This window comes from Macrobrachium rosenbergii, chromosome 21 (genome assembly GCF_040412425.1).
Source record: "Macrobrachium rosenbergii isolate ZJJX-2024 chromosome 21, ASM4041242v1, whole genome shotgun sequence".
Classification (NCBI taxonomy): Eukaryota; Metazoa; Arthropoda; class Malacostraca; order Decapoda; family Palaemonidae; genus Macrobrachium; species Macrobrachium rosenbergii.
This window is the reverse complement of record NC_089761.1, coordinates 5205708-5212142: the sequence shown is the minus strand read 5'-3', so window position 1 is coordinate 5212142 and position 6435 is coordinate 5205708.

The window sequence follows — 6435 nt, the reverse complement described above, 5'->3', positions numbered from 1 at the left end:
TAATATATATATATATATTATATATATATATATATATAATATATATAAATAATATCTATTATATATATATATATATATATATATATATATATATATATATTGATAATAACTCCAGCATCTCACACAAATGCACCTCCCACCACCTAATTTGCCACTTTGTTTATTGACCAGAAATCAGAGTATACTATCAACATTCCGATCTGTTCCTTTTTACCTCGAACAGATATTGAGATGACACAGATAACAGGGCTAGGAGGATATTTTATGCCAATCAAGGTTTAAGAGGTTTGTCTCAACTAATCCTCTTAAGACGCCCTTCCCTAAAGGCAAATTAAGCTGCCCGAATTGTCTTACACCCGCAGGACCTGGGAAGAGAACCCCCCCCTCCAAATCGCTGAACACCTGGCCTTGACTCATCCTTGGACACGACTCATAGCCCTGGCCGCGTGCCTTATAAGGAAAAGGAGCAGTAAGCACTAGTTAGTTAGTTGTGGAGCAGAAGACATGAAGCAAGAGTCTTTGAGAGACAGTCCTCCACACGGCGAGTGGTGAAATTGCTGAGATCTTCATCCTCCCCTGTCCGGTTCCAGTCTCCAGTCATCCCCGAGGGCACCGCCATATGTATGTTTATCCCTCGTCCTTATTCGTCAGAGACCCACTTCCCCTAAGGTAAAGTGTAGAAAGACTTTCGGTCACAAAAGTTTGCCCTTTAGAAAGCCTGGAGTACCAGCATTTCACTTCTGTCCTTGTGCCAGTTTATCCCATGCCATTTCAATGTCCTGTGTTCATAGTGTAAAGTGGTCATTCATTCCTCAAGTCTTTGGCACCCTCAGTGCAAACTCGAGACTTATTCTGTGTTAAATTGTTCCTTTACTGGCGTGTAATGTAAATCTCTCTTGCAGAGGACCCATTCATCAGTGGACTCATCTTGGCCTGTGTCCTACCTTTACTCAAGGCTCCCTTAGAAGGATCTTCAGGCATTGCAAGCCCTTTATCAATTTACTTATCCATTTTCCCTTCAAGTGCTTGCTTTTGTAAATATAATTCTTTAATTTAGCCCAAGTGTTTATGTAACATTTTCCTTATGAAGTAGAGCCTTCATCTCCTAAATTCTCCCCTTTTCTTATTTTTATGATTTCCCTTTACACAAGTCAGAACTCCCAAGGCCAACTAAATAAAGTGTCCATTGCTGGCCTGTAAAATACCATAAAACCCAGGAAATAAAACAAAAATGGTGACCTGGCCATAGATCTTGTTTTTGCAGTTGCAATTCCACTCTAGTGTTGCTTTATTGCATTTGCAATTCATAATATCAGCTATTAGCAAAGCTAAGCTGAGTGAACAAATTCCAAACCTGTTATCAAGAGCACAGACCAAGAGAGTTCCACATAAGTAAATGTGTTTATCCTTGACAATATTTTTATTTTACAATCATGACTGTTCCTAGGAATTAGAAATAGGGACGCATGTATTCACTGAGAGAAGAGAACTGCCGTATTAGATTCATTAATGCATGCCTTTCAGGATAGGTAAGGAAATAACCAGTGCTAACCATTCTTTGCTTCGAGGAATAGTGTGAAATTCCTCTGTGTTAAAATCTTTCCCATATCTTTTGGCTTCGAGGAATATGCGAAATTCCTCTGTGATAAATTTTACTCCGCATTTCAGATTAGCGAATTATTATTTAGGCGCAAATACATTCCCCATATGGACAAGACGAAGTCAGCTTGCATTGCTGAAATTCTCTCAGTGTAGCCCAAATTAGGTGTTAGGAAAGTAACATTTGAACTTTTGCCTATTTAGGAAAATTACTAGGTCATCTTTACTGTTATCCTCTCAGACAACAGGGAAATACCCCAGTCCCAGACAGTCTATAAATAGACGGGTTCATTCACACAGAATCTAAAAATAACTCTGGTGATTGTCAGATGACCTTTTATCCCGATCCCATGCTGGGTGTGTGTAACCTCCTTTTTTATTCATTCTCAGCAAAATTTTTTTAGGGTTTTTCCCTTTAGTAATTTCTAAGTCCTATGGGATGAATCGTATTTCCAAGTCCTACGGGCAAACCAAATAAAATTCTACGTCGCAAGAGGTGAGAATTTCTCAACCAAATTTCAAGTCCTAAGAGACTCCTAATTAAATTCTATGTCGCACGAGGCGAGAATTTCTCAACCAAAATTCCAAGTCCTAAGAGACTCCTAATAAAATTCTATGTCGCACGAGGCGAGAATTTCTCACCAAAATTCCAAGTCCTAAGAGACCCCTAATAAAATTCTACGTTGCATGAGGCGAGAATTTCTCAACCAACTTCCAAGTCCTAAGAGACTCAAAAAAAATTATACGCCGCAAGAGGCGAGAATTTCTAAATTCCTGTGGGAAACCCAAAATCAAGTCCTTTTGAGACATTATATTAGTGTATTCCACACACCTGTAAGCCCTTACGGGATTGATTCTAGTTCGTTAGAACAACTCCTTAATTTCGCGCTACAGCCGGCCAAGTCCGAGTGTGACATAAAATCCAGCTACGTCTTCCGAGACGCATATTAAAATTCGTTCACCACGAACATCCATGTCTTACTCAGACGTATTGAATTTTGACAAAGTCCCCTCAGACTTACTGATCAACTGTCTTATTCAGACAGATCCATTCTCCTGCAGTCTGAACAATTGAGTGTTTCAGATTCCTGCAATTGAGTCTTTTCAAACAACCTGAGTCTTCTCAGACATATTTGATTCGTTAGAGAGTCCAGTCCATATAACCATTATTTCAAGATGGCTAATACTAGTGCCCAACAAAATGAGGACTTCAAATTCTACATGTCCGCTGGAAAGGACATAGGACTATCAGGGCAAGCTCTGAGAGACTGGGTCCAAGAGCGAGTGGACGATGCCAAGGCAGGGAGGGAGTTAGAACGACAAGAGCGAGAAAATGAGAGAATCGCCCAGGAAAAAGAAAGAATTGCCCAAGAGGCGGAGAAGGAGAAAGAACGAGAGAGAGAACGTGAGAAGAGAGAGAGAGAGAAAGAATTGCCCAAGAGGCAGAGAAGGAGAAAGAACGTTAAGAGAGAGAGAGAGAGAGAGGAGAGAGAGAGAGAGAGAGAGAGAGAGAGAAGAAAGAATTGACCAAGAGAGAAGAGAGAATGGGAAAATCGAGAGTGACAGCGCTCCCATGAGCTCCAGATGTTAGAACAACAGAACGCCACTCCCCCTCATGCGGCGGGAATTAGTGCCCTCAGCCAAGCTCACTTGTTCATGCCAAAATGGACAGGGTCCGAAAGTGAAGTATGGCTTGAAAGGGTCGAACGAGTCCTGGAGTGCTGCAACCTTTCCCCGTGGAACTCCCTTGATCTCACCAAATTCCTGGGAGGAAAGGCCCTCGCTGCCTACCACGCCCTTTCGGCAGAAGATAGGGGAAACTGGGAAGCTGTATGCCAAGTGGTTACGAAGGCATACAAGATTACAACCGAACGGTGGAGGAGACGTTGGAGAGAGCAGCCAAGAGAAGCAGGCCAGACTTGGTCCGATTGGGCGTACCATTCGGAGCGGGCGTTAGCAAAATGGCTTGATTCCGAAGGAGCCACGAGCGCCGCCGAGGTACTCGAAAAATTTAAGTTTGAGCATTTCCTGTCCTCGTCACTCATGTAGTGGAAAAAGCCCCAGCAACCTTCACTGAGTGTTGCCGGATAGCAGACATGTGGGAGACTCACCACCCTCAAGAAGGATCTCTGGGGCGGAAGATAAATCCCCCCCTTCCTCGGAGGATCAAATTCCACAAAAATGGAAACTCAGGCAAGTTATCCTAACTTGCCATTATTGCAAGAAGACGGGGCATTCTTCTGAACAGTGCAGAAACAAGAAAACAGCACCCTTCTCTCCCGGAAAAACACACAATAACTCGCCTGTGCCCTCCACAGGGCAGCGCGGAAAGACTTTAGCCAAACCTTCTGCACGGCATGCAAGGTTTATGGCCATTCTCCCGCATGGGTGAAATGCCCAAGCACTCATAAATCCAATACTCCCACCATCGCCTTGGCCGTCACAGATCCCAAGTCACTGGGCCCTCCCACTGAAGGCCCCATATATTTGGCCCCCCCCCACAAGGCAGCCACCCCACGTGACAAGTCACTGCATTAGAGGACTCGGGAGCGTGAATCTCCCTCATAAGAAGGGACAGAGTTCCCTGTGGAGCTATCGTAAATAGACGTAAACTCGTCACGATCGAGGGAGTAAATCAATTCAAAATGATACTCCCTATGGTCCAATTGAGAGTCACAAGACCTCAACAATAAAAAAATTACAATCTTGCAGTAGCAAGCCATCTCCCCAGAGGCTATGACGTCATCCTGAGGCAGGACTTTCAGTCCCCACAGAAATCACGACAATCCAGGGGTCCACATTCCCCAACTCATTCCTCGGGCGCGAGTAATCCTCCCCCGCTTCTCCCCCAGTCAAGACTGGCGCCCCCTGGCTACCAGGAGGACGTGCAGTCCCTACCAGTGCCACCTAAGTACGATGTACAGTGGCCCCCTTGATCGGTTCCCGATCCAATTCCAGTGCCCGGTCCTGCCTCAGTGCCAGTGCCAGAACCCCAATCAGATCTCCCTCCCAGAGATGCCAAATGCCTGCCGGTGCCACTTGCATGTACCGAATGCTAATGCTTTGTCCGTCCTGACCGACGAGCACAGGAAACCTCTGACAGTGCCTGACTCTGCCCTAGTGCCAGCGCCAGAGCACCACCCCGATCTCCATGCAAGGGATCCAACTCAGGACCCCCTCTCTTCTCCCAGCCTGGCACTGCTACCAGCGTCGGTAAGAGAGACGGTTCCTCTCGACCACAGTGGAAGCTCACCTGCAGATGCGGCCTCGCAACCCGCGCCTGAGCTGGTCATTGATACTTGCGAGCCACTCACGCCACCCCCCGACCTCCTCCTCTCTGCCTCAGTCCGTCGCCGACACAATTGCAAGTCAGATTCGGCCATATCTTATTTTTGCCGATGAACTTTAAGAGCTGCGACAGATCATGGTTAGAACCAGCATGGAAAACTTTTGCATCAGCTGTCGCAGCAGCAGGCCCAGGTGGCACTCCATGCCGCCCTCCGGTCTCCAGCCCTCCGCCCCCAGCCGAGGACTGTCCCATTAGGAAAGGTTCGAGGCGAAGTTTGTTTTTCGGGCATTGAATTTCCAGGTATTTTACAAAGAGCTCTAGAGCTCCCTGGCACTTGTGCCACCATTTCATTTTTCGAAGGTCTTGGCACCTCTAATCCAGAAGGGGATGTCAGGCCCTCTGCTATCTTCTTCTGTTCCTCAGGAACTTCTATCCCTTATCATTTCCTATTTGATCCTTTTCTTAAATTATCCCCACAAGAGGCAGTTAAGTACGCAAATGTATAAATCATTAAGAATAACAGAGTGGGAAATGGCATGCCCATGCGCCAATACCTTGGCACAGGGCGTGCGTGTCAGCTCTTCCTGAAGGAGTCGTGCCCTTTGGGTACACTTTTCTCGCCCTGGGGCTGAAGTGATAGTCCGGGCCATAATTTATAGGCGAAGGACAATAAATTCCTGCCTAACACAATAAAACCCTCACTCTGTTTCCTTAGCGCTACTGCCAATATCATTTACTCTTTTAGTTATTTATTTATCTTTCTCTTTTAATGAATCGCGAGTCATAGACTCTTGCCCTTGTGATTTTAAATGCCCCTTTCGTAAGCTCCGAGAGACGTGTCCCGCCCTTCATATGCGGTCACATTTTCATTCGTAACATCTAGTGAATTTTTCCTTTTGTTATTATTATTATTTTTTTTCCCTTCCCTTCCTTCTAAGAACTCTGTTTTGTCCCAGGCCCTGAGTCTTTTGTCTGCTCACCCCATCATAACATTGAGTGTCTATTTATAGCTCATACCCGAGTGTGGGCAGTGGAGCCATAAAATTAGCGTAGTTTAAGGTTAGCAAATTAAAACTCACGAATACTCTCGCATACCTACAACTATCAAACATCTCAGTGTGAGGGTCGGCCATCAACTGTCGAAGTGGGCGATGCGTTGAACTATTAGCGAAGCAATTACCAATGCGAATATGTATTGTCATTACAGTATCACATAAAGGGGATGTCACTTACAAATGTAAACTGTTTTATCATTTACACAGCCTCTTCAAGGTAGACTGTACTAGCCGCATGCCTTGTTGATTTAGAATTAAGGAACTTTTATGTAAATTAATTCGTAAATTTTGCCCCTGCCTCAAAATTATCTTGTCCATGTAATCTTAAAGTAACGTATACAGTAAACTTGAAAAAATTAATGGGCCATGTTAAAGTACTTTAGTATTAATGTGATGGAAGTATTTTCCATTTTGCCTGAGGATAGAGTAAAGTAAGAGTTTTTCTATTTCCTGTTGGGAGAAGAATACAGTAAATCAGCTGTGCAGACTGCT